Below are 11,597 nucleotides of genomic sequence, written 5' to 3' on the forward strand. Positions count from 1 at the left end.
ACCGGTCTATATAGCGTTACTGTCGATGGAAAAAGAAGGTAATTCGATTAAACGTTTCGCGGTTTGCAATTGATAGGGTAAAGTAATTGAAAGCCTTTCGAACGAGAAACGACGTGAATAATTGTCTAAATAAGAGGATATACATTTTAACGTGTGTCTTTCAACGTGGAAAAGGAAATAAATTGTATTTACAATGAAAATCGTATTGGAACCAAAATAAGAGGAATATCTATTTAACGAAGATTTTCGACTCACGATTTCCACACTTTTAATATCTAAATTATCTATCATCTATCTCTCCATCTCTCTATAACTCTAATATCTAGCTGCAACTTTTAATATCCAACTTGCAATTTCAAGTTGTAAATTTCCAGCTTTCATCTTCTAACTTCTACTATCCAACTTTTTCACTTCACACTTCCATTTTTCAACGTTTAGTTTCCAAATCCAATTTTCCAATCTCTAACTTACAGCATTAAAATCTTAACTTCCAATAGCCAACTTTTATTCCTTGCACGTTAAATTACTAATTTCCAATTTTCTACTTTTCACTTCCACATTTTCACGTTTATGCTCTTTCCTTCAATCTCTGTAACAAATATTCCAAATCCTTTAACGAATATCGCAAAACACACATCGAAATTCGACCCAAACAGAAGATCAACCCAAAGCAAAATTAATTTCGTCCCTACTCCTCGTTAGAGGTAACTCACTGACGATTAGACCAAGCTTCCTTTGCACAGGAAGAAACGACAGGAAATATTTTCGAACGAAGAAATTTCTCTGGGCTAGTCAATTAAATATATTGCATCACCGAGAACACTTGCCTCGTAAATTTCACGCGTAAAGAGGTGATGCTTGCAGCGCACCTTCGCGTTGTTTTCCTTTCTTTGCGAAGCGCAAGGGAAGGCCGCTCCTTTATTTGCAATTATCGGGTTCGCCGTTTGCACTGATGCATCCGGGATTTTTATTTCTGGGCTGCAAGCGGAAACGTTGGAGCTTTGAAGTCTGTCAAGGGATGGTAAGAAGCTGCCGGAGAAAAAGTGGACGGAGGTGTGAGGCAAATAATGTTCCTAGACATTCCTCGCGACGAAGTCTATAAAATTCTGTTTCACTGCATCCAAACTTCTACTGTGCATACAAGAACAACGATACCTTCTCCATTCTTTTCTCCGCATATCCAAATTTTATATTAAAATTGTCATTGAAATTACAAAATTATATTATGAGAAACTTTGGGAACGAATTTTTTAAAGGATACAATCTGTCTAGTGGCTTTTGAAGTAAATTCTCGAAGAAAAGAGAGATTTGGTCTGATATCTCTTATTCCACCTCGATGTCACTTGATATATTAAACAAAGGAAATTATATGGCTTTATTTAGAAAAGTTGAAATTCACACTGACTTTATACCGAAGAAAAAGGGTAAAAATGGATTATGTTTAGTATCATGACACATTATCGATTAAATTTTTATCGATATAATGATACATTTTTATCAGATAGGTATGATAATCATAATCGTGAAAAGAATTGCATTAATATCTCGCTTCAAGCATGGAAATTCATACTTGACCCAAGGTGAAAATAGGCTGTTCATAAGTCAGCAATGCCAGCGATGGAGTCTCGTTCCTCCGAGCCTTTGTGGCCCACCAATTCGTATTCCAAAGGTTTCCTGGAATCAATCACGACGGTACTTCAATCGAGTAAGTAAACGAGAGGTCACGATAAACCTACCAGGGTTAATCGAAATTGAAACCCAAGCTCTGGTCTCATCAGCTATGATTCAAGCCTGAACATCCGAGAAACCATAAACCTCGACCGACATTTAGGTACCCTGATATATATGACCAAGTGAAACCAAACGAATCGTGAACATCGAGCCTCTTCGATTCCTTCGATTTGTTTCGAAAAATACCATTGCACTTGCACTGTTGCAATTTCTTTAAAATTAATAGACTGTAATGAATTCACGTGGTATTTTATTCACTATAAACTTAATACAGTGCGTTCGCTGTGCTCAGAGATCTTTCGAGATAAACAAGATGGCGCCCCACTTGGCGTCTTTGAATAAGATTTCTCAGAGCCTCCTAACACTGAAACGAAATTAGTTAAACGAATTGAAGACCTTAAAAGTGAAGAAAAAGCGTCGATATAGCCTCTCGCTAAAATGAAAGGTCTCTCACACCAAAAAATGACATTCATCCTAGATTCTTCTTCACGACAAAATGGTTTCCGTGTCTCTAAGAAGGAAACAGACTCGAGATACGATGGTTGAATCGGGTTTGACGGTATCGTGCGTTATCGTCACAGGAATTTGAGGAAAAGGCGAAGCAAGCAGCTCGAGTCACTTTTGGATGTAAGGAGGAGGAATCGAGAGGAATGGAGTCCTTGAAATGGCGTCAACGACGTCTCTATCGAAGCCTTTAAAGCCGCATTCTTTCGTCGCAACGGGTCTTGATAATTGGTCGAGGAAAAGCGGTTCGTGGTGGATGTTCTACCCTTCCTTTCTTCTTTTCTCGTGAAGAGGCAAACCGTTCCAATTCTTTCACGGTTTCAGAGACGGGGGAGTCCCGAATGTAGCAACGGATCTCTTCGTCGAGGTCTTTTGTGAGCGCCGGAGGCCATGGAAAACGGGTTTTTAAACGGTTTCGTTAGGAATTGAGAGGATAGGTATTGCAGAGGCTATTTTTGGTCGTTGATTGGCTTGCTGTAATTTTGTTGCACAGACTGCTTTTATTTTTGGCAAACGGGGTTCACTGTATCCAATAAACGTGGCGCAGGTTCTTCTTTCTTCTCACAAGGGAACTTTACGGTTGTGGACATTGCTATTATATTGACATACAGTACATACTTAGTACTATAGTAGATACAGAACTTTAAATCAAAATATCTCGAAAACCGAGGCCCATTTTGAAGAAACCCATTAAAGTTTATTAATACTAGGTATATACTACAACTTGTACTTACTATTGTTCCTAAAGCATTGTCCACGACCCCTTGGTAATACGGTCCCTTTGTCAGTGCTTGGTAGCCTGTTACCTGCTAGGTAGCCATACCGATGAGTCCACTAGCAGGCCCAGGACGAGATGCACCCCTTTCTCTTCCTTTCCATCCTTCAAGCACCATAACCACATAGAGGATACCTACAACCAGTCGACTACACCAATCATGAGGAGGACCACCTACATTACTATACATGTGATCAATTTTTCAGTATTTCCTCTTATTCCATTCTTTCTGTTAACTTTCTCTTCTCTACTTTCATCTACCGTTCCTTTGATGATGATGGTGCGTTTAACGATGGTAGTCTTCTAAGTCAATACAAAAGACTTATCGCAAATTATATCCGAGAATATAAAAATATCCTACAAATTATTCCAAGTCACTGTATCTATCATAGCCTTCGACTTATTAGACACTAAATTTACCAATTACACTCGCCTACTTCAATAATACGTAACACAAAATTGAAAAAATTCCACCATCGTGATATTCAATTTCTAAACAAATTTTCGCTGCATATTCTCGCGTTGCTTTACAAAAATTCCATGTACCTGGTCCAAGAAACATTCTCTCCTGTTTCATTTACACAAAAGCCCGTGCAAAGCGTTTCAGTTCGCTTTGAAGATTCCAGATGTGTTATATAAAGGATCTCGGACCTTTCTTCGGATATCACTGACAAGCAGACGAGTCACGCGATGGAAATTCAACGAACGATGAATTCTAGATGAGTCCTTTTATCGTCGAGATGGCCGGAGAACGGAAGCGGAGGAACCTCGCTAGACTTCCGCCTCTCGCGATCCACGTGATGCGACAGAAGTGGGTCTGACAAGTGAGTCCCCATCAATTTTTCCATAGCCACTTCGAGGGATGGTTCGCGGAATTTTGTTTCCCGGGAAACCGAGCGAAACGTATCGGCTCGTCGACTAGCTATCGATTCGACTTCGAGGCGTTTGATTTTTACGATGTTGGGGCAAACCCCGCGTTATGGATTCTGCAGGAGCGTTTGAAGTTAATTTTCCGCAGGGTTCGAGTAGGTGTGTTATAGATCATAGAGGTAACACTGCGAGCTCCTTTATTATAGCGAAGTGGAGTTGGGTGTTCTCTGATTTTTACTTCTTGTTTCTCGAGGTCGATAATAATTGCCTCGAGTGGATTTTCAAGTTTGCTGAAATAATATTTCATATAGGATATTTATTTTGACTATAATATAAGTAATACGTAATATTGTATTGCATATTTATTTAAAAATATTATAATAATTATAACGTTTATCAAATTATTGCAGCATTTGTTATAATTCGATATTGCAGTGATTATTATAATATTTTTAAAATATGTTAATATAATATCAGAAGATTAAAGTTGAAACAGGATGTCAATAATATAACCATGTGTTTATAACGATTAATATAGATTTTATTAGAGATCTATTGCACGTGAGTACTGTATAACGTATACACGAAGGCCTACTATATTCGCAATATGACATATAGTTAGTTTCAAGGGTTGCCAACACGCTGTGGCTCTTTAAGGCGCGAAGTATGAATTGAATATACGAATATATTTCAACAAATATATTTTATAATATACAGGTAACCCTTTTATAACACGGTAGATAGGTTCGCAGAAAATACAGTGTTGTGTGAAACCCTGTTATATGACACCCAGACGCAGTACAAAAAGTGAGGTTACGTTCCGAAAACTTACTAAAAACAAATTTTGTTTTAAAGTCTACATAAACAACTTAATTTTTATTAAAAATATAAATGTATGTACAACACAAAACAAAAAAAAAACAAAAATATTATTTTAATTTAATACAACTTTAATTTAATAAATTTCTTCGTCACTGCTCATGTGGAAGTACAGTGTTGTACAAAAGTTTTGCAATTTTCTCATTGTATTAGAGCAAAATCGTGTTATAGGATGCCGTGTTGTAGGAGGGTTCCCGCAATTCATGAAACGTGTTATAGTGAAACCGTGTTATAGGATGCCGTGTTGTAGGAGGGCAACCTGTATTTATAAAATATAATAATATTATTTTATGAAATATATAATATAATATTTGGGAAGCAAGAATTCTGGAAATTTGATTCATTGGAAATCTGTTAAAAGTATGTATTGAGGGGGGAAAAGAATAATTTGAGAATTTTGGGTGGAGTGTCTTTAACATTAGGTATTTCGAGAGGAACAACAGGGGGATTCGTGCCATTTTGCACGCATCAAATAGAAGATGCTGTCCAAGTAGATGAAAATTTGAGTAATCCTGGGACAATCCCCAATGTATCCAAACTGCTGCCACAAATCACACGGCATACTTTCGGAACCGATAAAAATCTATTGCACGGTAAATCCTCGACGATAAAAACAGTGACCCTAACAGCCCAGGGGCGTAACTAACAACTACTAAGAGCAATGAGTTCCAGCGTCACCTGAGAAGAATCTTTTCTTGCACCTAAAATCGATACCAAGGTTCTTTGACATTTTTGTACATGAATCGAGGAGTAGTGGCGACAATGGACCATTGTTCGAGCAGAAATTCGTGAGAATTTAGATAAAAGAAAGAACTCCTTTTTGTGTAAAAAGCAGTTGCCGGGACAAGTACACATTCATGCATGAAAATTATTTTTAGTGTTATATATAATATTAGCATATGATATAGTTACCTGAATTTTATTTCATACAAATTTTATCGTTAGCTTAGCTTAAATAAAGCTTTGGAGCTTCAATGTAATCCTACCTTTAATTTCTCAGTTGATAAAAATATTAGTGACAAGCTGTAATCCTGGGTATTTCCACGAATTAAAATTAACAAAGAATCGTGAAATATTCGAGATTTATTAATAAAAATAACAGCAGCGGGATTGAAGAAACGTAGATCCTTGATCATTCGATTTTCCTTCCCTGTATACATTCTATATTTTACTTCAACGAAATTTAAATTGAAGAAAAGGTGCCTAACAATAAAAAGAGCACGTTTAATAAAAAATCCAGCAGAATATGGACGTCACGCTGACATAAGAAATCTTCATTTGTAGTTGCTTAAGATCAATACTTTGTCTTCATCTTCCTATAAATGAAATGTACGTCGTACAGTAGGGTCGATGCGCCTAAATGGGGTAAAAAATATTTTTCAGCTGATATCACGTATATGCAGATTCGGATTTTGAATGGATTGACTTAAGATAGTATTGTTGGCTTCTTAATAGAATAAAATAAGCTTATAAATAAGATGATGGCGACTGGCTATGAAACAAGAAAGATTCGCTATGAGCACGCTCTTCTGATCTTTCTTAACTTGACACTTTGACAGCCGCTGTCACGTAGGCGTGACTTCGGTTCAGCGTGGCACAATGTTTCCACTATGCTTCTGTTTTAACTGTTTCGATCGTCTTTGTTTGACATTCTAATGCTTGCTCTGTTAGTCTAAGATCTCAGTGCCTTTTTTAATAACAACCATAATATCCATACGACTGTCAGCGAGCAGTAGAACCCGCGCGAAATTCGCCATTGGCAGCGTAAAGGCGATGCGAGAAGTTAGCAGCCTGCACAGTGTTAACCAATTGTGTTACCAATAAACTCAGAGGCGTGTGCCAATGGTCCAGTGTTTCTGACAATTGCCTGACGACGTATATACCACGTTGTTAGCGATTCTGGATATACACGCATCCCACCATGGCGATGCGAGAAGTTAGCAGCCTGCACAGTGTTAACCAATTGTGTTGCCAATAAATTCACAGACGCGTGTGTCAATGGTCCAGTGTTTCTGTGACAATTGCCTGACGACGTATATACCACGTTGTTAGCGATTCTGGATATACACGCATCCCACCATGTCCCTCGATGTCCAGCGATGTCCCACGTTGCCCTGCACGGGGATGCAAATAAAGTGGTACTCGCGATTCCAGCCTAACCTCCAAGGTAACAGAAGATAGCCTTTCAGAGATTAGACTGGACTGCGAGTACTGCGTAGCTCTTAGCTTGGCACCGTTTGCCAAAGACGTTCATATCGAATATTCCAAAAATTATGAGATGGAATTCATTGAGAAAAATTTGGAAATACTTCTTTGACAAACGATGCCAATTACCAGGTCTCACCGCGTGGAGGTGGCTACGCAATCGAGACCCAGGCCTAAACACATTAGTAAAATATAGTACAAAATATGGTATAGAAGAAAGTAGAGAATATCACAGAAAATAAATCACAAAATGAATTTCAAAATGAATCACAAAAGGCAATACAGTGTATACTATAAAATAAAGTATTATACAAGGTATATTACAAAATAAATTTGAAAATTAATCATGAAATATAGGGTGTCTAACATCTGCAAAGAAGGAATTAATAATGGCAATTAATAATGACACGGAAATAATATTTCATATGGAGAATTGGTAGTTGCATAAGATTATTCTTTAATGAAATAAGAAATCATTTCATACGTCACACGCGCTGCCACTTATGGCGTTTTAAAAGTCGCAAAAATAGTGGGAAAAGTGGGAAAAAGCACGCGAAATGCCACATAGGGTATCACATTTTTCGCGAGTCTGCTTTTTTCAATGTTATGTCAAAAGGGGATATTTTTGAGAGGGACTGTTAAATACCGATCGCGATATATCGAATTTCGAGGGATTTAGTTCAGCGAACTCTCGAATACAATGTGCACAGTACGCACAGTAATACTGCACAAATGTGCAAAAATACAATATTCCTGCAAGATATAACAAAACAAAATAGCGAGCATAGTGACAAAAATAATCTTAAAAATAATAATAAAAATGTTGGTGTCCCCTTGCTGAAAATTCTAACTAAAAATCGGAATTAGGGATAGCTAAGGTGCTGGGGTGACTCTACTTTCCAATTGACTTGACAAAAATTCATGTCAAGAAAGAAGTATTAAGAAGTATTAAAAAAAAAAAGAAGTGAAATGGGGAAATTGTGTTTCATTAAAAATATGAGAAATTCCAAAATCAAGGCAACACCTCTAATAATTTGAAGCCATTCGAATTATTACTTTGATTTTGGAAACTTCCCAAAGGGGAATGCTTTCTTGTACTTGTATTCCGCAAAAATCCCGTGCAATAACTATGACGATGAACGAAATGAACGACTACAACTTTCTAAATTTCTATTTAGAATAGAAATTAGAAATTTCTTCAATCGAGATTCTAATACGCCATGTACAAGAAAGCCCTAGCCTGCTCTAACAAATATATCACAGGAATTGTGTTGCACAAGTGCCATTGTACATTAGTACATTAGCACTCGTGGTCACTATGCTCGCTATGAGAATAATATAAAATACAACCAATCACCCGTGCCGTTTTGGACCATTCGTCCTACGACAGGATGGGCAACCAGAGGAATCGTAAACATGCGACTCACCGATCGTTGACCTCTTCTTCATATGAAAGCAGCTGTGGACTGATTGTCGCCTTTGTCCTGGCATCAGCGTCACTGTATCCTTCCCTTGCCCACATCGTCAATGTAGCGATGTCCACATTGGTATAATTCCGTCTTCTTTTCTTGGAACACACACACACACTCGCGTTGTCACGGACGCGCCCGAACTTCGGCCCGTATCGAGAAAAAATATCGCGGGTGAACACGTACGAACGCAACGATTTAGAAGTATGGTTATAAAATATTTGTGATAAAAATATTTTATGTCCACTAACACTAATGAAACTGGAAAAATAAAACAGAGAATATTTATTCCAGAATTACATAGATAAATAGAGATAAAATATGAATGAAATAATTAAATAAATAATTAAATATTAAAGTAAACAAATTAAGTAAATAAATTGCTCATTGCTAAATGTAAATAAATAAACTAAAAAAATTATTAAATGTTAAAAATAAGTAAATAAATTGTTAAAAATTAAAAATAAATAAATAATAAAATAAGTTATTAAAAATCAAAAATAAATAAATTAATTAAATTAATAAATTAAATTAATAATTAAAAGTGAAATATAAATTAAGTAAAAAATTGTTAAAATTGAAAAATAAATAAATAATGAAAGAAATTATTAAAAATAAAAAATAAATAAATAAATTTAATGAATTATTAAAAGTTAAACATAAATAAATAAATTAAATTAATTATTACAAGTGAAAAATAGATTAATAAGTTAATTTAGGTGATTCGAGTTTCGATGTATACGTAATGACGACCGAGGAGCAACTGACGTGACTTGTGACCTACAAGTGCCTATATGAACCGAGGGTACCCTTACCGAGGTCATACGGAAATTCATGATCTTTACGGACTATTCAAAGATTCACAAAACTTTTATAATAGTTATTATATAGTTTATTCCAAATATATGCTTCGTATAATTTGCAATAACAATATGTACAGTAATTTATATATGTATAAAAAATAGTTTTCAACATATAAGTGTATCAAACATTTTTAATTTAAAAAAGCGAATAGTGACTAAAATTGATATTAATCAAAGGAACCATCTATAGCTCATACTCGTCACCCATCCCAAAATAAGCTAGACTCATCACTTTTAACAAATTTTAAAAATTTACACAACTTATAACTACATATTATACATCCATATTTAATGGTATACTTATAGAATTTCATATAAGTATGTTCAATAAAGCAGTTCATAATGCTCACATATTAAATTTTGTAACTACATATAATACCTTCGTTGTTAATTTCATAATTAATTCTAATAATTTATGACGTTATCTTTGCGAAGATTAAGCACTTTTTAATTTGTTATTTTCGTAATAGAAACATATTTGTATTTACTCTATTGTATTTAATAATAATACGTTAGCATATAGCTACTCTAATCGTCAAACATATCCCCGCGAAGGGGGAAGATATCCACGAAAGGGAACAGCTTCTCTAACGGCCGTTAACGGTCAGTCGATGGCGAATCGAACATACCGGTAACACGCGTCGAAATATTTTCGCACGGGAAAGTGAAAATTTCAAAGTCTCCTCAAGGCATTTCGTGAAGTAGTGGTATCATTGATTAACGTTGTAATCGCTGTAACACATGAAATACTTATTTAAGGACAATTCTGCACGGTATCGGGTATTATTCCGTAAGATTACAACTGTAATATATTAGTAACAGTGCCGCTACATTAACAAACGAACCACGGCCCTAGTTTAAGGAATTGTGAGAAATTTACCAACATGAAGATAATTAACTGCCAACATCTGTTCGGATGTAAAATAACACATGTGAAATGAAGTGAAGTTATAGAGTGAAAATCGTATAGCGATAAATGTGTAAAATGAAGTGACGCGAGTGCTAATCCAATAATACGAAAACATAGTCACCTATCATAGATTGTAGATTTTAGATTTTGATCAATTGTAGTATTTGGTCAACATTGCTCCGATTAGATAGTTTTCTTAATAGTTTTTTCAATTTTTCTAGCATTTAGACAGAACAGGTACAAAATATAATGCAGCAAGTAACAGATGCTGGAAACATTGATTGAGAATTTATATCGTTTATATTTTCGACAATACGCTAGCCGATGTGAATTTTTCGATTTCATACCATGGAATAGCATGTCCACTACGAAGTAGACATACTATTGCACAGTTTCCCGTCGGCCCTTATCTTCGCAAAATAGGGACAGCTTATAAGGATTTTTCTATCCACTTTTGTAGGGTAGACCCTTCTCTACCAGAATTTATGACATTTTCCCGCGTTTCGTCGTTTTTTTTCGAGAAATAGTGCCGGAAGTGGAAGTGTGAGTGACAGGTTACTGCGCAATTTCACGTCGGCCCTTATCTTCGCGAAATAGGGGCAGCTGATAAGGATTTTTCTATCTACTTTTGTAGGGCAGACCCATCTCTGCCAGAATCTATGACCTTTTTCCGCGTTTCGTCGCTCTTGTTCGAGAAATAGTGCCGGAAGTGGAAGTGTGAGTGACAGGTTACTGCGCAGTTTCCCGTCGGCCCTTATCTTCGCGAAATAGGGACTACTGATAAGGATTTTTCTATCTACTTTTGTAGGGCAGACCCTTCTCTACCGGAATCTATGACCTTTTTCCGCGTTTCGTCGCTCTTGTTCGAGAAATAGTGCCGGAAGTGGAAGTGTGAGTGATAGGTTACTGCGCAATTTCACGTCGGCCCTTATCTTCGCGAAATAGGGACGGCTGATTAGAATTTTTCTATCTACTTTTGTAGGGCAGACCCTTCTCTACCAGAATCAATGACTTTTTTCCGCGTTTCGCCTTTTTTTTTCGAGAAATAGTGCCGGAAGTGGAAGTGTGAGTGACAGGTTTCTGCGTAGTTTCGCGTCGGCCCTTATCTTCGCGAAATAGGGACAGCTGATTAGTATTTTTCTATCTACTTTCGTAGGGCAGACCCTTCTCTACCAGAATCTATGACTTCTTTCCGCGTTTCGTCGCTCTTGTTCGAGAAATAGTGCCGGAAGTGGAAGTGTGAGTGACAGGTTTCTGCGTAGTTTCGCGTCGGCCCTTATCATTGCGAAATAGGGACAGCTGATTAGTATTTTTCTATCTACTTTCGTAGGGCAGACCCCTCTCTACCAGAATCTATGACTTCTTTCCGCGTTTCGTCGCTCTTGTTCGAG

Source organism: Eufriesea mexicana, unplaced genomic scaffold (assembly GCF_001483705.2).
Source record: "Eufriesea mexicana isolate 0111107269 unplaced genomic scaffold, ASM148370v2 scaffold8777, whole genome shotgun sequence".
Taxonomy (NCBI): domain Eukaryota; kingdom Metazoa; phylum Arthropoda; class Insecta; order Hymenoptera; family Apidae; genus Eufriesea; species Eufriesea mexicana.